The sequence below is a fragment of the Trachypithecus francoisi genome, unplaced genomic scaffold (assembly GCF_009764315.1).
Source record: "Trachypithecus francoisi isolate TF-2019V2 unplaced genomic scaffold, Tfra_2.0 Lachesis_group16, whole genome shotgun sequence".
Taxonomy (NCBI): Eukaryota; Metazoa; Chordata; class Mammalia; order Primates; family Cercopithecidae; genus Trachypithecus; species Trachypithecus francoisi.
This window is the reverse complement of record NW_022681461.1, coordinates 6,116,051-6,140,939: the sequence shown is the minus strand read 5'-3', so window position 1 is coordinate 6,140,939 and position 24,889 is coordinate 6,116,051. Positions and strand designations below refer to the sequence as shown.

General features: G+C 42.5%; 1 pseudogene; it reads left to right on the top strand.

Moving 5' to 3' along the window:
- Nucleotides 1–245: 245 nt before the first annotated feature.
- Nucleotides 246–24,889, top strand: LOC117099458 (annotated as a pseudogene).

Sequence of the window (24,889 nt, the reverse complement as noted above, 5' to 3'; positions counted from 1 at the left end):
CTAGCTCCCTGCTTTCCCTGTAGATAACAAGCAGATGGCTTCCCAATGTGGGATGCGTGCCTAATGAGAGACAGTAGGGCCTGGGAAGACAGTTTGGCCCCACGAGGAATCTTTTCACCAAAATTGCAGGAGTTCATGCCAGGCACCCGGGAGTTCATGCCAGTTATTAGGGTGGCCCTAATCCAGTGTGACTGGTGTCCTTTACCAAGAGGAAATTAAGACACACACAGGGATAGCGACACGAAATGCACTACTTGAATGCTATTACTGTGTTTATTCTCATAAAGAAAAAAAGTAAGTTCTATTCCTTGCTGCCACCAGAACTTAAGCATTATACCTTTCAGAGAGAAAGGGATGGGGAAAACCAGGAGCTAGGATGCAAGACAGTTAAAGAACTGCCTGTGGCAACCTTTTTCCCAAGCAAGAGGACCCGCTGTGCCTCTGCAGGCCAGAACAAAGCTCTGCAAAGCACCAAAGCAACGGAGTCAGGGGTGGACACAAACACCCTCCTGGGCAGTGTGGCTGGAAAATTCACCACCATCATCCCCTTGACTAGCTGCACGAGAGCCGCAAATCTTGGGGCAAGTTCTGACACTCGCTTGCCATCTAGGAGGCATCAGAGACCTACTTTGCCTGAAATCGCTCATTGGGCAATTAATGGTGCTCCTAAGGATCCATTGATGCACTCGTCATTCCTGGCAGTGCTTGTTTGGCAAAATCTGCTTGTTCCCAGGAGCCAGAGACAGCTCTCAGTAGCCAGGGCTGATTCAAAATTGCATCCTAGGAAGTTCCCGTTCATAAAATGGGGTTCCCCAGAGAACAGACCAAAGGAAATCCGAAACTCCCACAGGGTGGAGAGTTCTCTGGAATCCTCAGGTTGCCTTTATATGTCTTTCTGGCTTTGCTCCATCCGGGTAAGGAAAAGCTGATGGGCTACTCCAAGCAAGCCAGGGGCTGGGAGACAGAGTGCAGCGGAGCCCTGGGGGCCCTCCTCCTGTACAGAGCCTGGGCAGTCTGCTTAGAAGGGGCCAGGACATCAGGAAACCTGAATGTATTTTATTCTAATCTGTATGATACTACAAGGTGATTGCATCAGTACACATTTGTCAAAACCCATAGAATCTACAATACCAAGCGTGAACTCTCATGTAAACTGTGGACTTTGGGTGATATGTGTCAGTGTAGGTTCATCAGTTTTACAAGTGTGCCACTCTGGTGTGGCATGTCCGTAGTCAGGGAGGTTGTGCCTCTGTGAGCACAGCAGGGTACGTGGGAACTCTCTGGACTTTCCACTCAATATTCCTGGAAACCTAAATCTACTCTAGAAATAAAGTTTATTGAGTTAAAAAGCTCATATACTAATTTCTGCTCTGGGCTTTAGATGACTTTTTCTATCTAATTTCTTTACAGTGTTTTATTCTTTTTTACAAACCTTAATCTGAACTAATATATATTTTCAATCTTAGTTTAGTAGTGCATTTCACGTTTATAAATATTCTTTTTATGTAGCACTTTAGCTGCAAGGCACACATTTTTATTTTCGGTATCTTCTTGTTATAAATATTTGAGAATCTCTATTGTTATTTTCTCTTTAGTATGTGACCTTATATTTAGGTGTATGTTTTTAATTCTTAATATGTTCCCTCTAGTTACATTGAAGTTGGAGCACATGGTTTCTATGACACATACTCTGAATTTGGTTTTTGGGGGAGAAATAGCATATGATTGGTTTTTATAAATATGCTACATAACCTTAAAAAGAATATAGATTCTCTAGTTACTGAGTGCAACAGTCTATCCTGAGTCTATCTACTCAGGAGGCTGTGGCAGGAGGATCACTTGAGCCAGGAGTTGGAAGCTGCAGTGAGCTGTGATCACACACATTGCTTGGGTGTTTGTACCAAATCAAGCTTATTAATTGTATAGCCCAAATCTTCTATTGCCTGACTAATTATTCATCCGATAGAGTAGTTTGTGATATAATTTTATCAAAATATCCCACTTTTCCATTTCTTCTTGTAATTATGTCAATTTTTACTTCATATATTTCAAAGCTATGTTGATGAGTGCATATAAATTCATGACTGTTATTACATCTTGGTATGTTATTCCTCTTTTCATAATACATCATCTATTTTAATCCCTATTTATGCTGTCTGCCAAATTCTATTTTGCCTGTTAGAAATATTGCTGCATAAGCTTTCTTTTAATTGCGACTTGTCTGGTATATCTGGAAACCTGAATTTAAATTCTGGCTCTGATTTTAACTCGTTATGCATTAGGTGGAAGGCTGAGACAAGCCATTCAACTGCAATTTCCTTATTGGTGAGATTAAAATACTGGGCTGGACAGATCCCAACACCTCCAGCTCTGATATCTGGTTTGCAGCCTGTTTAGCAGTCACCGTAGGGGCTGGTTAGCATCTCCTCCCTGGCCCTTCTCAGCCCTGCAGCACCAACCTCCTACCAGAGATGACTGCATGGGGTGGTGTAGTCATATATTCTTTTCTTTGCAAGGTTAAACTCCTCTGAAATGGAACTTGGGGAAATTGCATGCTACAGCAGGCTCAGGGATCTCCTCTTTGACATTATCTAGTTCTCAGTTTCAACATATTTTATTTTTTGACTAATCTTGTCTTGATATGGGGAGAAATCAAATTTACCATTAAGCTTCCCAATTTCTGTTAGCTCAGTTTGAACCCCTCCTTTGGGTTTGACCGGGCTTTTTAAGGCACACACTGAGTCTTCTGCAGACACTCTAGCTATCAGAGAGGCCCCTGTCTTCTGAGCAGCCGGCTTACCCATTTCTCTGTCCCAAATGGCATCCAGGTGCAGGGAGGCACATCCCAGCCTCCTGGCATCTGAGGAGCTCATTCTCTAGATTAGCTGCCCACTGCCCAGCTGTCTCACTCTGGTCTCTGGCTCCACTTGCTCTGCAGCTGCCTCTACTCCCCGATGCTGCACAAATGGGGCTCAGGGGTTGCTCCTGGGAGGTCCCCATCTCAGCCCCTGGGGGCACAAATCCTTCGGGGTCTGTGTGCAACTCCCACTGGGTCCCACCCTCAGCTCCTACTCTGGGGTCCCTGTGCACCTTTTTCTGGTGCCCTTGAAAGCTCCAACCAGCAATCTCAGGCACGGTCCTTGTCCTGTGGCTTCCACAGAGAAAGGGCCCCAGGCTAGGCCATCATCTGAAGCTTCACTCTCAGCCATTGCTGCTTGGCCATGGCTGTCTTGGGAAATTCCAAATAGGAACAGGGACAAGCCCACACTACATTGCACTCCACCTCACTCCATTTTGGGTCTATACCTTCTCACAGAGGGCGGATAACATCCTCACCTTGGCCCTGTCCTTCCCTATAAACCTCCCTCTCCAGTCCATCCCCCTGCCCACCTGGAGGCATGAGACCCCTCCTCTGGCTCCCTATTGAGGGATTCCCCTGTGCAGAGCCTCAGGTCTCTCTGCCTTGGCTGAGAGGGCATGTATGGTCAGAACTGCTCATCTTCACTCTTTATATATGATGGCAAGTTTGGGAATTCCAAACTCTCTCCCCACAAATCTGGGCTTGCCTTCTCACCCAGTGCTTCAAGAGTTTATCTTAGAAGTCAAAAGCTAGACATGGTCTCTTTCTCTTTGTTTTCATCCATAAAACGTCTAATCTTCCCCAGATAACATAAGGCCCTGGCTGAAGAAGGAGAAGCTCACACTGAAGAAGGTAGAAAGCACAGGTGCATCAATATTTTTTCAAACATTTGCTATCCTGCCATCTAGAAAAGGGAGTTTTACTTCTTTTTTTTTTTTTTTTTTTGACAGTCTCACTCTGTTACCAGGCTGGAGTGCAGGGGCGTGATCTTGGCTCACCACAACCTCCGCCTCCCTGATTCAAGCAATTCTCCTGCCTCAGCCTCCCAAGTTGCTGGGACGACAGGTGCATGCCACCATGCCCGGCTAATTTTTGTATTCTTAGTAGAGATGGGGTTTCACCATGTTGGCCAGGACGGTCTTGATCTCTCGACCTCATAATCCGCCCACCTCAGACTTCCACAGTGCTAGGATTACAGGTGTGAGCCACCACATTCGGCCACTTTTACTTCTTTAAGTACACTTTACTTCTTTTGAACCCGAAAGCCTCATTCTGTGGATTGGCAGAGAGGGACATGGAAGTGCTCTGGGAAAAGACCCCTCCCTCATGCCTTATTTCCCTGGTTTAGACACAAGGAGAAGAGACCATATTATAGGACATCACCTGTGGTCCCTAAATAGGTGTGTTCTTTTGGGGAAGAACACCTTCGTGGAAATACTTTTACCATTTTGGCACTTTATATCATGCTATATTGCCACTTTATATCATGCTATATCTACCCCTACAGTAATTATGATTATCCACACATTAAGGGGAAACCAGAGCTAGTTTTTAATACCGATAAAGGATAATGTTAGCATTAACAGCGCTGGCTTGGAAAAAAGCCTAGCTGTGCTTGGATCTTGAGGGTTCCAATGAGACCTTCTTCTCCCCTTTATTTCAGACAACTGGGGCTCCCCAACTCTGATGCCCCTGAAGCTGGGCTTGTGGGTTACCCAACTGGCTTGCTTTTCAAGACTGTGTACTAGGAAATCAGTAGAATTTCTCTGTGCCCTGGTCTCAGTCCAATAAGAGATTATGAGTGTAAAATACCCAGCACTTATTAGAGGTGGGTAACAGTAAACAGTGTTTACTGACATTTGCCCTTTGAATTTGGCAAAGCGGGAAAGTTCATTCTCCTGACCTACGGAAACTGTAACATAATAAATACTTGTTGTTTTAAGCTGCCATGTTTGTGGTCGTTTTTTCAGCAACAGAAAGCGAATCCACTGAATTTCGGAATTCTAGCGCTTTTTGAAGTCTTTATTCCCCTGTCCCCCATTTTTTAGTGGATAGGAAAGGTGGAAACACTCACCACATGTATCTTGCATACACACTAGGGAAAGTTTAACAGTTGCTATAAGAACTTGCTTCGACCCCTGCCTTTCCAGCCTTCCTCTATGTAGTTATCAAAGTGTAATAGACAGGACCTGGACAGACCCAGTAAGACAGACCCTTACTGCTTTCATGGAGAGGCAAGAAGTGGGAGTCACCCGACACATGGGGAATATTTCCTTGGCTCGAATGACTCAGCATTGTCCTCCCATTTGAGGTCCACGAAGAGGAATTACATATATTTTAATATTTTTCTTTCATCACTAGTACCAAATGATAAAAAGAATGAAATGGATGGATGGATGGATGGATGGATGGATGGATGGATGGATGGATGAGTGGATGGGTGGATGAGTGAATTGAGTAGATGGGTAGATGGTTGGATAGATGGGTGGATGGTTGAATAGACGGGTGGGTGGGTGAATGGATAGATGGACAGATAATGAATGATGAATGGATATATGAAAGTCAAGCATGCTGTTAGTCTCTTGTGAGCTTGAGCCTATTCTAGGACCTGGACTTACATTTTGTTTCTGTAATGGAAATGTGTCCCTGTCTTTGCCCTTGCCAGCCTCCTCACCTATACCCTGAAAGGTGCAAGGCTGCCAGCCAGCCTGCCTTGATTACTGCACCTTTCCTATTCCTGGACCCTGGATCCCAATCTGAGCTGAACAGCCATGTCCTGGAACCTTGGCTGCCACTAACTGTGGTCTTACAAATTTCCTCCATGGGTGGCCTTGGGGTTAAACCTAGTTTCTGCCTCCACTCCATGCTCATGGCTCTACAGTCCTCAGGAATCCCTCTCCCCGACCTGGCCTGTCTAACTGTTGCCCACCCACTCCCCTCCCTGACAGGTGCTGTAAAACATAGTCTCAGCAGGCATGCACCACGCCATATGGGATATTGTAGAATACCGTGTGGTTACTATTTTGGGGAATACGCTCACATCCTATTTTGGGGAATACGCTTGCAGAAACATGATGATGGCAGCCACCTCCATGTGGCTTGCATGGAAGCAGGAAAAAGTGTTTCCAGCTCCTACGCTTGGCTCCTACGTCTCCATTGCATAGGCAAGGTCGGGGGACTGTGAGCTCACCAGGGAAACTGCTATAGAATGGGATTAGCCCCTCAGGCTTTATTGAGGTGGGTACACTGAGCTACCTGACTTGCTCTTTTGGCAAGGTTAAGGTCTCGTGGAGGCCATGTTGGACAGCGGTCTGGGCAGCTGTGGAAGTGGACAGTGCCCTGGTCTCAGGGGAGGAGGGTGTCCTGAGCTGCTCAGCCCAGCTCTCCCCTCACTGCCACCTGGCAAGCTGGGAGCGCTAAGCAGACCCTCAGGAGCACCCACCAAGGCCAAGCAGAAGCACATGGGTTCATCAAGGCCACATGAAAATCAGAGGCCGGCAGTGCGTTTCCTTCCCAATCCCACATGAAGCATGATGCTGGAAAAGTCATTGTGAGGAGCTTTACAGGTTTTTTGAAAAATTCATGAAGATTACATAATTTGCAGTTCAAATATCATTTTAAGCCCCAGATTAATGTGCTTCTTAGGACAGGGCCACTTCTTAAAGGTCTCGCACTAAAAAATGCCTCCTTTTTTTGTCCACCGGATTCCGCTTTAGATGCATTTTTTCAACTGTCCCTAATAACAGTTCTGTGGGTGGGCTATTAATATTACTCCAATGTACCAGTGGAAACAAATGAGCGAGGCCACACAGCTAGGTAACAGCAGAACCAGGGTTCAAGGTGTGCTCAGCCAGCTCCACAGGGCAAGATTCTGGGAGTGCAACACCCTGCAGGTCAAACGAAGGAGGCAAGAGGCTCGTCGGGACCTGGGGACTTTACATGGAAGTTGCTGCTACGAAGAGTTTTCTTGCTTGTTTCAGTTCAATTCTCAGCCCCATATCCTGGCCAGGGAGGTGCCAGAGGCCCCCAGGTTTGAGTGTTCTCAGAGCTGGCACCCAAGGCCAACTCCACCACTTGGCTCTGTAAATGTGTGGATGCCATTTCACCTCTCTAACCTCTGCTTCTCACGTGTCACATGGGAAAGCTAACAGTACCCACATCTCATACCGTGGTTGTGAAGAAGACACTTTTGTAAAGTACTTAAGCCAGTGCCTGACACAAAATAAGCACTAAATAATTGTTCGCCGTGGTTATTAATCATGCAACAGATGTTGGTTTCATGGAAGAAAAGGTGTCCTTGATGGTTAGTACCTACAGGAAAGAGCCCTGGACACCTGATCTGAACAGGAACTTGTTACGATTGATGTTCCACGGCAGAGCGCGGGGTGGGAGACGGATGGCACGGGTGCCGTGGATGCTATGGATGAAGGTGAGGATGCAGGAAATGCTGTGTTGCCTCGACTTGGGGCTTGAGATACTACTCAACAGCCCTCTCAGAGAGGTCAGTGAGCACATCAGTCTTCTTTTTTTTCTTCTTTTTTTAAAGACAGGATCTCATTGTTGCCCAGGCTGGAGTGTAATGGTGAGGTCATAACTCACCGCAGCCTTGAACTTCTGGTCTCAAGCGATCCTCCCACCTCAGCCTCTCAAATAGCTGGAGTTACAGGCATGTGCCACCACTCCTTATTTATTTATTTGTTTGTTTGTTTGTTTTTGAGATGGAGTCTCACTCTGTCACCCAGGCTGGAGTGCAGTGGCACCATCTCAGCTCACTGCAACCTCCACTTCCCGGGTTCAAGCAATTCTCCTACCTCAGCCTCCGTAGTAGCTGAAATTACAGGCGCTTGCCACCACAACCGGAATTTTTCTATTTTTAGTAGAGACGGGGTTTCGCCATGTTGGCCAGGCTGTCCTCAAACTCCTGACCTCAAGTGATCTGCCTGCCTCAGCCTCTCAAAGTGCTGGGATTACAGGCGTGAGCCACCATGCCCAGCCCAATTTTTTAAAAATTTTGTAGAGATGGGGTCTCGTTATGTTGCCCAGGCTGATCTTAAACTCCTGGCCTCAAATAATCCTCCCACCTCACCTCTCAAAGTGCTGGGATTATAAGCGTGAGCCACCATGTCTGACCCACACAAGTCTTCCTGATAACAAACCTTGAATTTATCAGCCCAAAACAACCTTCTGCTAGATGGGGGCACTCCTGACTACAATATCCATCCCGATGAAATGTGCATTGCCATTTCCCCAGCCAGTGCAGCAGCACGTACAGCTGGTTTTCTGTGTGTGAATGTAAATGGTGTCTGTGCTGGATGAAACACGGGTTGCACGGTGTGTGAAGCAAGTCCCTGCAGAACCTGGAGCGACTACTCAGCACGGGGTGGTGCTTTACAAAGAGCGCTTTGATGTGGTCCGCCGCAGTCAGAGCCGCCCGGCAGCCTCTCCTGCAGCGTCTCCAGTGGCATTGCACACACCCAGCCCGACGTGCCATTCTCGTCTTTGGAACGAATCGTAGCTTATAGAATGCTCCGGAAGTGTTGCCAGAGAATGATGAAAGGTGTTAATTTGACGATTTAAACTCAACAGAAGGGCCTCCTTGTTGAGACACTAAGCCTCTCACATGCATTGATTAACCAATAGGTTATTTGGTGAATTATCCCTTCTTTGCCCATATTGCACTTTTGCTTTTTGATTTGCATACATGTTCTTATATTATGAAAACACCAATCTTCTGTTAGTCTGTGTCTGCCTCTATTTTCTCTTCCATCTCCTGTATTGGCAATGTCTGCAAATGACAAAATTTTGTCTTGTTCTTTTCTGCAATTGTTACTTCTATCTTTTCCATCTCATCTCATTGTCCTGGTTGGGACCTTCAGGAACATGCTCACTGGACACTGTGGTAGTCCCAGTCTCACTGCATATCTGATTTTAAAGGGACTGTTTCTCGTCTTTGCCTGTTAAATGTTAGTATTTGCTGTAGGTTTCTAGTAGATAGTATTCACCTGGCATGGGAGTCCCATTCTAATATTATATTAGTTTGCTGATGTATTTCTGGGGTTTCTTTCTTTCTTTTGTGTGTGTGTGTGTGTGTGTGTGTTCTTTTGTTGTTGTTGTTGTTTATAGACAGTCTTATTCTGTCACCCAGGCTGGAGTGCAGTGGCGCGATCTCAGCTTACTGCAACTTCCGCCTCCCAGGTTCAAGTGATTCTTGCGCCTCAACCTCCCAAGGAGCTGGGATTACAGGTGTGCAATGCCATGCATGGCTAATTTTTGTATTTTAGTAGAGACAGAGTTTTGCCATGTTGGCCAGGCTGGTCTCTAACTCCTGACCTCAGGTGATCCACCCTCCTCAGACTCCCAAAGTTCTGGGATTACAGGTGTGAGCCACCACACCCAGCCTTCTAATGTATTTCATAATGAGTAAATGCGGAATGTCATCAAATGCTTTTTTCCCTGCGCCTTTTGAGGATAGCATGCTTTTTCTTCTTTAGCCTATAACTCAGTGAATTATATTAATATATTTCCTAAGTTTAATAATCTTGCAATCCTCAGGTGAGGTGTGCTGATGTATGATATACACAGAAGCATTTCATTTGTAAATTTTTAAAGGATGTTTGTGTTTATGTTCACAAGTGAGATTTTCTTCTCTCCCCTCGTTTTGTCTGGTTCTCTCATGCTGTTCTGTGGAACAGTCTTGAGAAGTTATCTCTTCCTGGGAAATTTGGTAAATTTCACTTATAAAATCATCTAAGCTTGGTACTTTTCGGTTTATTGATTTTACTACTGATTTAATTTCTCTCATGGTCATTTTTAAACCTATAACTTTTATGGCTATGGTTATATGGTTAAATGTCTGTTTAGGTTTTAAATCTGTACTTGAGTCAGTTTTGACAGGGCACCCTTTTCTAGAAAAATAACCATTTTATCTGGGTTTTCAGATTTACTGGAGTAAAGTTGTCCGTTGTGTTTGGTTATGAGTTTTAATCTTTGGGACAGCTGCATTGAAGTCTCTTTTTTCTTCCTTCTTTGTTTTCTTTCCTTCTTTAACATTTTCTCTTTTTTTCTCTAATCAAACCTTCCACAGATTGTAGACTTTACTTTTTTCCCCAAAATTAGCTTCTGCTTTTGTTAATTCTCACAGATATTTTTGGTTGTCTAATTTGTCAATATCTCCTCATTTATTTCTTATTTCCTTACTTGATTTTGGTTTAATTCTTTTTTCCAAAAATAACTTCTTGAGATGAACACTTACTCTTTTTTAATCTTTTTTCTTTTCTTATATATTTATTTAATGCTATAATTTTCTGTAGGCTGTGTTTTTACATGTTTGTACATGTAGTGTTCTTGTCATTCAATTCTATATATTTGATGATTTTTATAAAGGCTTTTTTTTCTAACTTTTTCAAGTTCAGGGGTACATACGCAGGATCTGTTTGTTACACAGATTTAAACGTGTGCCATGGTGGTTTGCTGCACACATCATCCCCTCCCCACAGTATCAAGCCCAGCATCCACCAGCTATTCTTCCTGATGCTCTCCATCTCCCAACCCCCTGCCCTCCGACAGGCCTCGGAGTGGTTTGTTCCCCACCATGTGTCCATGTGTTCTCAGCATTTAGCTTCCCCACTTGTAAGTGAGAACACATGGAATTTGGTTTTCTGTTCCTGGGTTGGTTTGCTAGGGATAATGGCTTCCAACTTTAACCACGTCCCTGCAAAAGACATGATCTCATTCTACAGGCTATTTTTTGAACCCAAAGTATCTAGGATTGTTTTTGCAGGCAAAACGTTATTGCTAATTATAACTATTTTACATTTTGAACAGAGAATATCATCTATAGCACAAACCAGCAAATATTTTTCTGTAAAGGGCCACTATTGTCAATATTTTAGGCTTCGCAGGTTTCACTGAATCTCTTCTACAACTACAGCAAAGCTGAAAAGTGATAGGAACGTTTGACTGACATACTCAGGGGTGCGACCTGACCATTAGGCCAGGTGAAAAAGCAGCTGCTAGAAGATTCTTGAGGCAGAGCTAGAAATTACACCAAGAGTAGATGTGTTTTCTTTTTGATTTGTACCTAGCAGAATGGTGTGGCAAATTTCTCAAGCATTCCATTCATTTCATGTAGAAACAACCTAGAATGAGAAAAAAGGCAACAAAAATCGGGTGTCCATGACTACACAAAACAGAAAAAGAAGATTGTTCAAATATCTGTAACCAGGCCTAGGGAAATAAAGGCAGCTTACAAAAATACAAACACTATTAAGGTTTTTTTTTTTTTAAGGAAAACTGGGAAGGGAGAATAAATAGGAGGGACAACAGGGGCAAGATTAGTTCCAAAAATGCACCTGCAGAGTTCTGGAGCTTGTTGGAAGGCAGGCAGCAGCTTGAGTTAGCTTTCAGCAGCCAACCCCCAGAGCTAAGTGCAATCATCAAGCAGTGTCCACAGGGAACAACACGCAAGGGGCTCCAGCAGAAGAAAAGGAAGGTGCTGGTTGGTGTTGCAGGTCATCTTAGGAGGACAAAGTTCATATCCACGAAACTCATGAGCTGCTCCTGCACCCCCCGAGTCCAGTTGCAAGGCCATGGGCACCGAGACGTGCTCTTCGTCTTTTCCAGCTCTAACCTAGACAGTCTTCTCTTTTTATGGAATACTCTTCTGAGAAATACCCCAAATAAATTGCTGAATGATGCTTTGATGAGATCCTTGAGGACCGTCAAAAGCAACAACCTTCTGAAGACAACCAGATCTAGGGGTGTGCACCTGAGCCTCGCAGTTCCTCATTTTTTTCTAAAGGAGGTGCAGAACCGAGACCGAGCGTGAGGTCTGAGTTCCAGCTCCTTTACCACTCGCTGTGGGACTCCGGGCAAGTCAGTGACCCTGCCTGGGCTTGCTTTCCTCATCTGTGAAATGGGATGCTACTTGAACTTCCCTTATACGGTTCTTGTCAGGATTAGTGAGCTCCTTTATGAAACTCTATCGGGCAGTGCTCAGAGCACAGTAACTACTACACTCTATCTTCTCAAACAGACGTTTTTTACAGCAGTTTTAGGTTCACAGAAAAATTGGTCAGAAAGCACAGAGTTTTCCTGTACGCCTCCTGCTCCTGCACAAGCATAGCATCCCCAACTACCGATATCCACCCCCCTCACCGTTGTGCATCTGTTCCAATCGATAAACCTACATTGATACCTTATTACCACCCAAAGTCTACATCCAATTTTTATTAGAATGATTTTTTTTAATTTTTATGATTTTTTTCACGGGGCAATACAAACATATCTTGGCACAAACTTATTCCCAAGCTTGTACACTCTGTTTTCTTGGGATAAAGGTGGTTCAAGGTATAGAATTTTGGTTTTTAGTAAGACCCATAGAGAAATGTTATGATCTGAATGTGTGTGTTTCCTCAAAATGTATGTTGAAATCCTAGGCTCCACGGTGATGGCATAAGAAGTGGGGCCTTTGGGAGGTGATGAGGCCATGATAGTAGAGCCCTAATGAATGGGACTGAGAGGCAACAGAGAGACCCTTGCCCCTTCCCCTATATGAGGTCACAGCAAGAACTGTGCAGTCTGCAACCCTCCCCAGGCGACCCTCACCAGAACCCAGCCAAGCTGGCACCCTGATCTTGGAGTCCCAGCCACCAGAACAGGGAGAAATAAATTTCTATTGTTTACCAGCCACCTGACCTATGATATATTTTTTATAGCAGCCTTAATGGACTAAGATAGTAAGGGAGTCAGTTAGCAGAGAAAATAGTAGGCATTGGAGATAGAGGACCTGGGTTTGGCTCCAAATTCTGCTGCTAGTAGCTCTGAGACCCCAGTTCTCTGAAGCTCAAGGGTAAATAAACGCAGACATCCACCCAAGGACGGTGGCCGGGTTACAGTGGAGTTCACAACAACTATTAATATCCTGATGGTGCAGTGGCTGGGTGGGGCATAGTAACCTCACCTTTATCCTTTTCCATGTCTTCCCTCAGCATTTCTTTCCCTTCTTAAAAGAAAAGGTACATCATTTATAATGTTGGTTTGGTGCAGGGAACGTTATCAGGGTAGGTGGCAATTTACTTGAGGAGTCTCGACGCGTTAGCAAATACTCTTTCCTTTGCTGCAGTATTGCGGAAGTCCGTAATACAATGGGTTATTTTTTTCTTTTAGTCAAAAGCAGTTGTACATTATTTTTGCTTGTCTCTGATGGCGTCAAGTCTAAATCACAGCCATCAGCTGACTCCTGATGCGTGGGTAGAAAAGATCCTGACAAGCCGCATCTTTTCCTGCCCAAGAGTGGTAAACATGTTGCTCTCTCTAGCATCGATACACTCTCTGAAGATGGCTTCCTAAGACTGTGTGTACCCTAACAGGCTATTTCTTTGTGCAAATGACTGCACTTTAACATTTTTATTATTAAAAATGAGAACGAGTGGTAGGAAAACAAGTCCTTTGTGTGTGTCCCAAATAATTTCATCTGATTGTAAAGTTCAGATATATAGGGTAATGTCATTAACCTTTGGTAGCTTCTTACGCAAATAATTTCTCTAGAGTGTCTATATTGTGAAATGTATTTTTATTTCCCAAGTAGAACATGCCACTGGGATTTTGAGAAAAAATAATATGTAAGTTCAGCAACAGGAATATTGACATTTGTTTTTGAAGACAATAAAGCTCGGCTTTCAAAAATGATGTCGGCTTTTTGGAACCCACAATCTATAGACGATTCCATCTAATCTTTATTGAATGCCTGCTGTGTACAGACACTAGTATGTGAAACCTTTTTATGGGGTAGGCTTTACTTTATTTATTCTCTTTTTATAGATGAAGAAACTGAACACAGAGGGAGGGATTATTCACCAAGTTTGCACGGTTACTATGGAGCAAGGCAAGATTCAAACCGAGCCTTGGTCATCTGCAAAGCCCACGCACTTCCCAGGTGGCTGCACTGCCCTTCTCGGGACCCAAGGTAGGCTCTAGACCTGGGCTAAGCAGTAGAATATCTGCCAGCCACATGAGGCTATTGAGACTAACTATAGAGTATTTAAAATTAAATTGAATCAAACGTTTAATCCTTTGATTGCACCAGCCCCAATTCAAGTGCTCAAAGCCTTATGGCGGCCAGTGCTTTCCCCTGCACAGCACGTCCAGTAGAGTCTTTTACAGCAGAAGGCTGTCTTAGACATGACCGTTTGGTTGCTCTCCACCTCTCAGCCCCTCAGCTTCCGCTGGAAAATCATCAGATGTCTCTGTGGAAAAGCGACACCCAAAGCTGGGTTTCCTGGTCCTGGCTGACCTTCCTTCTGGGCTCTGTGACCCCAAGTCCCTGCTCTTTTGCTAGCTTTCTGGTTCCTTCCTACAGTTTGGTCCATGTTTTCTAGCTCTCGGTGGGAGCATTGGCCTGAAACAAGTCAGGTCACTTTCTCCAGCATTTCGTTTTCCCTATGCATCTGTCCACATGCCTTTCCTTTGCTCTAATCCACAGAGTCTTCTGTTGCCTGGTGGACAGTACACCCAACCATGCCTATTATTTAAAATGTGTTGTTTATAAACCTTTTCTAGTGATTGTCTCAAGGGATGCTAGCCACATGTCATGCATCCAGAAAACCCCATTATACCCAAATGCTACTAGCCTCATGGGCATCTACACACACATGGCGCCACATGGACAGCCAAGGCCAGGTCCTCTCTTGGCACTCCCATATAATCTCCCCTCAGCCAACTCTGTCAGGGCTTCCCCAAAACGTGCCTTGCTTACCCATCCAGGGCATCAACCTCCGTCCCCACTCAGCTTCACCTGCTCCCCCCTGCAGCTTTACTCGACCTATCAATCAATACACCCACAGTCCTGAAGACACTAAAGGACGCTCATCCATCACCGCCTATGGGACTCGCCATGACAATACTATTATTATGCCTCTTGAGGCTGGCTGAGCTGCCAAATTCCAAGAAGCCAGCGCAAATGTGTATTTCAACGTAATTACATTTATTTCTATTTATTTTATATTATTTTTGTTTATTACAAATAAGCATGTAATGCAATGTGGGAAGAACAGTTTCCCAACTCTTTGCTGCAGCTTATGACCTGGTTCCCAAGTGCCACTGCTTGTTCCCAGAGTATCCCAGGAAAGCGGCCTCTCTCTCTCTTTTATTCTTCCTCCCTTCCTTCTTTCTTTCCTTCCTTCATTCCTTCCTGTCTTTTCTTTCTCTCTCTCTCTCCCTCTCTCCTTCCTTCCTTCTTTCCTTCCTTCCTTCCTCTCTCTATCTTCTATGCTATCTTTCTTTTTCTTTCTTTCTTTTTTTCTTGCTTGTTTGCTTGCTTGCTTGCTTTGAAGAGTCTCACTCTGTTGCCCAGGCTGAAGTGCAATGGCATGATCACAGCTCACTACAGCCTCAACCTCATGGGCTCAAACAATTCTCCCACCACAGCCTCCCAAGTAGCTGGGATCACAGGTGTGCACCACCATGCCCAGCTAACTTTTGTATTTTTTGTAGAGATGGAGTTTTGCCATATTGCCCAAGCTGGTTGCAAATTCCTGGGCTCAAGCAATCTGTGGGCCTCAGCTTCCCAAAGTGCTGGGATTACAGGCCTGAGCCACCACACCTGGCCACAACTTTATTTTTTAAAGCATATTTAGGGTCACAGCAAAATTCAGAGGCAGGCATAAGGTTTCCCATATACTTCCTACCTCCACACATGTATAACCTCCCTCATTATCAACATCCCCCACCAGAGTGATACCCTGGTTACAACTGATGAACTTACATCGGCACATCATCATCACCCGAAATTCATCATTTACACTGGGGTTCACTCTTAGTGTTGTAAATCCTGAGTTTAAACAAATGTATAATGACACATATCCATCATTATAGTATCACACAGGGTATCTTCACTGCCTTAAAACTCCTCTGTGCTATTTATCTCCCTATCCCCAACCCCTTGCAACCACAGATCTTGCAACCACTATAAGAATGTCTTATAGTTAGAATCATACCATATGCAGACTTTTTCAGATTGGTTCCTTTTATTTAGTAATGTGCATTTAAAGTTCCTCCATATCTTTTTACAGATTGCTAGCTCATTTCTTTGGATGTCTCATGGTTTATCTATCCGTTTACCTACTCAAGGACATCTTTGTTGCTGCTAAGTTTTGGCAGGTATGAACTAAACTGCTGTAAAGCTGCTATCTGTGTGCAGGTTTTTGTGTGTATGTGGATGAACATGTTTTCATCCTTTGGGTAAATAGTAAGGAGCATGATTGCTGGATCCTATGGTAGAGTGTTCTTAGTTTCGTAAGAAACCACCAAGCTGTCCTTCAAAGTGACTGTACCATTTCGCATTCCCACCAGCAACGTTCCTGTTGTCCCATAGCCTCACCAGCATTTGTGTTGTCAGTGTTACAGATTTGGTCATTCTAAAAGATGTGTAGTAGTGTCTCGTTGCTGTTTTATTTTGCACTCCCTGGTGACATGTGATACACAGCATTCTTTTCATATATTTTTTCCTATCCATATATCTTCTTTGGTGTGTTTGTTAAGGTCTTCGGACCCCTTTTTAATCGGCTTGTTTGTTTTCTTACTGCTGAGTTTTAAGAGTTCTTTGTGTATGTATATATTTGTTTCTTTCTTTTTCAAATTTTATATTAGATTCGGGGGTACCTGTGAGGGTTCGCTACCTGGGCATATTAGGTGATGCTGAGGTTTGGGGTGTGAATGATCCCATCACTCAGGTTCTAAGCATAGTACTCAACAGCTTTTCAAGAAGGTGTTTTCTCTATGCTCAGTAGGTAAGCCTAAAGAAATTGTGTTCAGCCTGGCCAATCACCCTTTCTCACTCAGAATGACTTTCTGTGCTTTACCCAGAGGTATATACGAGGTCTGTCTTTTAGCCAGTTTCAAAGATTTTTATTTTACCTTTAATTCTGACAGCAATTGGTATATTGCAGTTCAATTCTGCCACTAACCACCCGGAGTTAGCACGAACCTCACGGGTGAAGAGCATAGTCAGTCCCGAGTGTATGTGTCAGAATATTCACATAGACAGCCCCTCCAGACAGCAGCCACAAGTTCAGTGTGTCCCAGGCCACTCACACTTTTGACCAACTGGCTAGTAATTCAAGGACTTCCACAATCCTGTCACATTTGATCATTGGCTACAACAATGCATAGAACTCAAGAAAGTGCTACACTTTTGATTATAGCTTTACAATAAAGAGAACAGCTCAGGGCCACCCAGATGAAGAGGCACAGGGGGAAGGCCTGGGAGGATCCCCAACACAGAGCTTCCTTGCGCTTTCTGTGAAAATAAGGTGCACCTCCCTCCTGGCAAACGCACGTGTTCATCAACCAGATCACTCCTGATGTTCAGTTGTGGAGTTTTGATGGGTTCATTACGTAGGTATGATTGACCACTGGGCTGAACTCAGTCTCCAGCCTCCCCTCCCTTCTCTGGAGCTTGGGCTGGGTCAAAGTCATAACCCTAGTATCTCATGGATCGTCTTTCTTGTGTCCAGCCCCCACTCCTGAAGCTGAAGCTGTCTAAGGGCTCACTGGGAGTCGCCTCATTAGCATAAACTCAAGAGTGAGCCAAGAGGCTCATGAATGACAAAGACAGTTCTACCACTCAGAAAAATCCAAGGGCTTTAGAATTCTATAAGGACAAATCCCTTATTATAGAAAACCTTTATAGCTTATTCACAGGTATATGATGAGACTTGTATTCACGAACAGAAGGATGTCAGAATCTTATTTTCCTACTCAATAATAAATCAAATACCATCTACTCCTTTGTATGACTTCCTCAAAATCTGTCCAAAAGAACAATTTAAATTGCAAGATGGCAATGGATCATATTTTTTCACTTGGAAAAGATAATATTGCTACTGCTACCTCTCCTACCATGATGACTAATGACAACCGCTGATCTTGCTTTTGGAGCCTATACTGTACACTACTTAAAAGACAATGAGTTAGGTAAAGGCAGCAAATACAAGAGAATTCGGCTTCAGAAAATCGTTTTAAAAGTTTGCTTCTTGAAACTGATTTCCACCAAAAGCAAACAATTTATAAAGGCTACACATGTACGTTCAGCCCAAATCATGTGCACAGAGACATGAGAAAGGTTGGAAAGCCAGGCTTGCAAAACACTTAGGGTCAGGCTTGAGTGAAAATGCAAGCCTCAGAGTCAAAACCAATTTACAATATAAGATGCAGTTGGTTGGCATAAAGAATGCAGTAAGGCTTGAAAAAAAAACTTAATTAAGAAAAGTTTGGGGGAAAAAAAGAGAAATGTTGCCTGGAGCTTTCATTGAAATCAGAGACGTCCTAAAAAGCCCATGGCCAGTTCTGGCCCCGCACAGCTGAAGGACCTGGCAAAACCCCAGCCTTCAGTAATAATTAACACTCATATAGTTAAAATGAAGTTATCAAGGGGCCATTTTGGCTGTGCTTAAAAGACTAAACACATCTGCCAAAACAATGACATTTCCAAACTCTTAATTTTTGCAACATGTATATATGTGCTCTCAGTTTTCAGTGTATGCATTACTGAGAGGAAAACAACCAGAGAGAAAGAAAAATGTTTTCTCATTAATCAAAAGGAGATTAGACTGCTGTTTCTGCATACTGTGCACAGCAAGATTCAGAGTTAAACATCGCCACTCAAAGAGTTGACGTTGAACAAAAAATAACAATTGAACTTATTCCTGCTTTACATCAAAAAGTGTTATTAATTTTTAATTTCCTGGGCATACAGTATGCATCAGTATTTTCTGAATTAGATCCTGAGAGAGTGATTTTGACTATGGGACCACTAGTAAAATATCAGCTCACATTCTACAGTTATCAACATCCAGATAAATAAGCTAATGTCAGGGAATGCCAGCAGAAACTAAAACAAAACACTCAAGAAACTGTGATTCTGAAATAGAGTACAAAGTAACAATGTGTGAAATATTTGAAGAAATAAAAGGCAGAATTAGTAAAAACGCGTATGAAAGGTCAATGAGACAGATTATTTTTGAAGTCTTTTTTTAAAAAAAAAAAAAACTGTGTGTCTGTGTGTGTGTGTGTGTGTGTGTGTGTGTGTTTGTCCAAAGTCTTGCAAGTTTCATGAGAAAAAAGAGGTAGAATGGGAGCACATTCAACTTTGTTCAGTGGATAAATGGATAAACTCTGAGTTGAGAGACAAAGTCAAAAGTTGACCTTGCCCAGATGTTTTGAATCCAGGGCTGCTGAGTTAATGAACAAGATAATGGGGTTCCATTACTAACTAAAAACCCTCGACGCAAAGGCCCAGGACTTCCCCACACCCTGGTTTTCCTCAGTCATCTCTCTTCTTGTATATCTCATATATTTTCTTAGGAGAAACCATGTACTTTGCAAGGATTCTAATACAGGACTTCTGAGTTGTAACTTTCTTTTATTTACTCAATAAATATCTAATGAGTGACTACTATCTGCCAGGACTTCTTAGCACTGGGATTCAACAGAATTTGTGCTCCTGGAATTATATCCTAGAAAAGAGGCAAAAATAAACAGAGGAAATGCAAAAGCAATTACGATCATTTTAAATGGTGATAAATGCTTTGAAGGAAACAGGTAATCCAGAGTGACTGGTGATGAGGGTGGCTGCGTTAGGTGGAATGGCGCTGAGAAACCAGGCTGAAGCATGGTTACTGCTGAGATCCTACTGACGAGGATCCCAGATGACAAGGCTGGCCAAAGAGAGAATGGATGCTTGAGGGAAACAGGCAGAATTTCAAACAGAGGGTCTATAACTGTGTGATGGGAACGGCTGTCTGTGTGGAAAGAATCTAGAAAATGTCCTTCTGGACCATGTGTGCAGCGGTAGGAAACAGAGTCCAAGAAACAGGCACGAACCAGATTCCGCAGGCCTGAGATGCCAAGATAAGGTATTTAGATTTTGTTCTCAGTGTGCTGAGAGGTGCATTTGAGAGTTTGCAACCAGGGAGGAGTGTAATCTGATTTACGTCTTGTTAAAAAGTCTCTTTGGCTGTTGTGTGTCTACATGTATCTACAACCACATGTAGATACTTATGAGAGGTATCAAGGGCTTCTGACATTACAGGGCTTGAGGTACCCTGAAGGGCTCCCTCACTACAATATACATGGTAGGATCCCAGGAAAGCAAGGGAAATTTTCAAGGAAGAGTGAGGAGAAAGGTTGAGCTGAAACCTGAACAGAGCAGGTGTGTAAACACAAACTCTGAAGGCAAATTCTTAGAACTGCACTGCAAAGACGAAGTCAAACTTTGAACCCACTGCAGGACTGGATATCTGAACTCAAGCTCCTAAAGAAGCAGTGTGGTTGTAGTCTGGTAGTATCCTTGAGCTCCCAGCAGAAGCAACAAAAATGTTCTATATTGCAAAGTAACCTGTTTTAATCCCAAAGATTTTCTCAGATTAAGTTAAAAAAAATATGAGCTCACAATCTATAGTTACCAACATCCAGACAAACAAGCTAGCATTAGGGAATACCAGCAGAAAAAAAACACTCAAGAAATTGTAATTATAAAATAGTATATAAAGTAACGGTGTGTGAAATATTTGAAGAAATAAAAGGCAGATCTTAAAAATCATTATGGAGGCTGGGCGCAGTGGCTCATGCCTGTAATCCCAGCACTTTGGGAGGCCAAGGCAGGTGGATCACCTGAGGTCAGGAGGTCGAGACCAGCCTGGCCAACATAGTGAAACCTCATCTCTACTAAAAATACAAAAATTAGCTGGGTGTGGTGGCACACACCTGTAATCCCAGCTATTTGGGAGGCTGAGGCAGGAGAATCACTCAAACCCGGGAGGCAGAGGCTGCAATGAGCCGAGATGCAGACACAGACACTGCACTCCAGCCTGAATGACAGAGTGAGACTCCATCTCAAAAAAAAAAAAAAAAAAAATCATTATGGAGTAAAATACTGTAAAAAATTACAAGACATATTTGAAAATGATCAAATGAAACATTAAGACATAAAAATGTAATTATTAAAATTAAAATTTTAATGATAAGCTAACTCATGGATTAAGTAGAGACTGGGAGAATTGGTGAACTGAAAGATGGGCTTAAAGAAATTGAACAAAGTCCAATACAGGGATAAGGAGATAGGAAATATAAAAGAGAATAAAGACACAGAGGATAGAATAAAATATTTAAGTTATATCTATCAAAGTCCCAGAAGGAGAGAATAGAGAGACAAGAAAAGAGGTGATTTTTAGGAATTTCCAGAGTTAGTTGATTTCGTGGTGCACAGATGCAGGAAACATAACAAATACCCAAAAAAATAAATAAAAAGCAATATATATACAGACAGATTTTGCAATATGGTTGTAGAATCCCAAGTCAAAGAGAAGATCTTGAAAGCAGGCAAAGAGAAAAATAGAGCAACTACAAACAAGTAATCATTATCCCGACACAGGCTTCTCACCAGAAGACAATGAAGTCACATCTGACCACAAAATTATTGCCAACTTAGAATTGTAAAGCTATCAAAAGTATCTTTTATAAAAAGTATCTTTCAAAAAGGAAGGCAGCATAAATACATTTTCATTTGAATAAAAATGGAGTTACTTTTAGAAATCTTCTGATCTAAAATATGCTAAAAGATGCATTTCATTAAAGGAAATTCTCAAATATGTATGTGTTTCAGTAGGAAGTCCAGAAAAAGTATCTAGAATAAAAGCCTGGGATACTTAAAGGAATTATGACCAAAAGAACATTGAAGTAAATAAAAACAAATATTATCAGTGTTAAACAAAAATGTCTCATGTGGGGTTTTAAAAAAAGGAAGGAGAGAGCTAGAGTACTAGACATCAATGGCATGTGAAAAAGCGGGGAGAAGATGATAGGAGGATTTTTTTGTTTGTTCTGTTTTGTTTCGCTTTGTTTTGAGACAGAGCCTCACTTTGGAGTGCAGTGCCACGATCTCAGCTCACTGCAATCTCCGCCTCTCAGGATCAAGGGATTCTTGTGCTTCACCCTCCGGAGTAGCTGGGATTACAGGCACGTGCCACCATGCCTGGCTAATTTTTGTATTTTTAGTAGACACAGGGTTTCACCATGTTGGCCAGGCTGGTCTCAAACTGCTGACCTCAAGTAATCCACCTGCCTCGGCCTCCCAAAGTGCTGGGATAACAGGCGTGAGCCACCATGCCTGGCCTATAGATAGGAGTTTTATGCTCTAAGGTTCATGTACAGATAAAGAGATAATTAAGATATTTATCAACTTTAGATTCTGTTAAATCGTCACAGTGACATTTCAAAGGTAGTTGCTCAAAGAGGAAAATAGATCAATAACTTCCAAATTATTATACAGGGAAAGTATGGAAAAAGACAAAATTAAAAATATACCTAACTCAACCTACTCCCCTTTCAAAGAAAGCAAGACAAAAGAAGGATAAAAGGAGCAAGAAAAAAATTAACAGTTAGATAACTGAAATAAATCTAAAAACATCAGTAATAACAATTACTATAAAGTGACTCACCTTGCTCTTCAAAAAAACCAGATGGAATATTTTTAAAAGTAATAAAACACTTTTTACAAGCAACATACCTAAAACAAAAGAGTGGCTGGAAGATTGAAAGGAAAAGGTTGGAAAATATAAACCAGGCAAATAATCAATAAAAGGCTGGTTATCACATCAAATAGAAGAGTCAAGTCTTGAAGCATTATTAGAGTAAAGATGGTAATCAAACAAGAATAAAAGAACCAGTTCACCAGAAAGCAAAATAATGTATAACTTATATGCATCTAATGAAATAAGCTAAAAACATATAAAGCAAAACTTGATAGAATAACTATGGGAAGAAACAGCACATCTATAATTGCAGTGGGAAATGTTAATACACTTCTCTCAATTGTCAATGCATGAAATAATCTAAACAACTGCACAATGGTGAATACAAGCAGTTATTCAAACAGCTACTAACAAGTTTCAACTCATAAAAATATATAGAATCCAAACAGGTACAGTGGCTCTCGCCTGTAATCCCAGCACTTTCAAAGGCGAAGGAGGGAGGATTTGGCCCCACGAATTCGGAGCCAGCCTCAGCATGGTGAAACCTGGTGTTACTAAAAAATACAAAAATTAGCTGGGCAAGGTGGCATGTATCTGTAGTCCCAGCTACTTAGGAAGCTGAGGTGGGAAAATAGATTGAGCCAACAAATTGTTCTCTCTTCCTGAGATGGAGCACGGAGAGCACTGCAGAACAGTAGGAATGAACCACAGATCTAAGCCCAGCAACATAGATGAGCCATAAAACTAATGCCGAATTTGTAAAAAGCAAGAAAGCATATATGAACCTCAAAAACAAAGTTAAATAACATTTTTAAGTGATATACAACATATAAATATGTGTTAAAAATATTTAAGTATCAGGGAAATGATCACTTAATTTCAGGTTGGAGGAGAGCTATTGCTGGGGAAAAGGCAGGATAACAGGATCAGGGAAAACACACAAGTATGAGATGAGATCGTATGACATTGCCTCTATTCAAAAACTTTTTAATCTTCAAAAACGGCGTTTCACATGGTTCAGCCTGATAGCTCCAAGTGTACTGGTAACATCCTGTCCCTTAAGATGAGTTGTGAGTTTACAAATATTAGGTTTATGATTATGACACCCCGCTTGAATTTGTTTATGTATTACATTACGTGTATAAAGTATTACAACATTAAAAAAAGAAAACCTTTCTTAAAAGAGTACAACAAGGTCCCTGCGGTCCATGTGAGAGAGGGTTGGACAAGGTTGGAAACCAGATAAAGGAGGGACGTTAAAGGGTGGAGGATTTATTATACTTGGTTGAAGGCAAACTCAGTCAGGCCCTCTGATATGCTGGTTAGCGGGAGTGAGGGAAAGGACCGCAAATCTATGTCAATTTCCTCTGAGCTAAATGAAACAATACAAGATGATGCTTTGATTTGGGGAAGAGGAGTTAGGGTTTGATGTGGGTTTGTTTTATGGTATAAAATATACCACCATAGAACTGATAGATGTTCGGGACAGAAATTTTAGGAAATGTAAAAAGTATAAAAAATAAAATAGGTTGCCACCCCCAACCCGCTCAGGCTAACGGCAACAGCTAAGGTACTGAACGCTGGTTAAAAAAAAAGAAAAAATACATGAGAAAAAAAAAGTCTATGAGTTGTTTGGTTCACGGAAAGCCCTTTTGTAGTCCGAGGACCATATTATAGCAGGAAATGCAGCTAGAAAGAATCGCCTGGAAGGAAAAGCTGCAATCACAAATAAAATCATCAGTTGTATAATATTTTTCAGTCATGACAGGAGGCAGGTATCAAAGCTGCTTTCACCAAAAAATGTGGGGATATGGCTTTCATTGTGCCCCAGTGTGAAATTATTCCAGTTAAAGGGGTTTGCAGAATAGCAACTGGTTGTTTTCTTAAAAGAAATCCTGGTGTCATTGACAGACGTGAGTTTTACTCACCTAACATGGAGATGTTTTCAAGGGTGCTGCCAGTAACGAGAAACAGCGAATTGCTATGAAATTTTGCTATACTGGACTTGGTAAAGGCCAAAGTGAAGTGGCTAGCATGAGTCATGCTGCACAGGTTATTTTTAAAATACTGGAGAAATCCTGGTTGCCACAGAACTGTGTACAAGTTGATACGAAGATTGAATTTGGTGTTGATGTAATCACTAGAGAAGTTGTTGTTGTTGATGTTACTGATAATGATACCCAGGGACTCTGGCCATCAAGAGATCAAAGCCAACAGAAAGACAAACAGTCTTACTGTGACCTCAAAGAAGCAACTCTGGAAGGGCTCCAGATGGTAAAGAAAAACTGTGACTGGGTTGCAGAGATGGCAGAATTGCTTTGGAAATCAGAAAGTCAGTACAGGGGTGTAGCATGCATGGCCTCAATGTCTGATCTAGATCACCATGAAAAAATCAAGAGGGCCTGTGGAAATTTAGGGTTTGGGCAACATCTGCCCATAAAGAACTAGATGAAACTCTGGGGATTAAAGCTGAGTCTGAAGGATGGCATTCTTGCTGTAT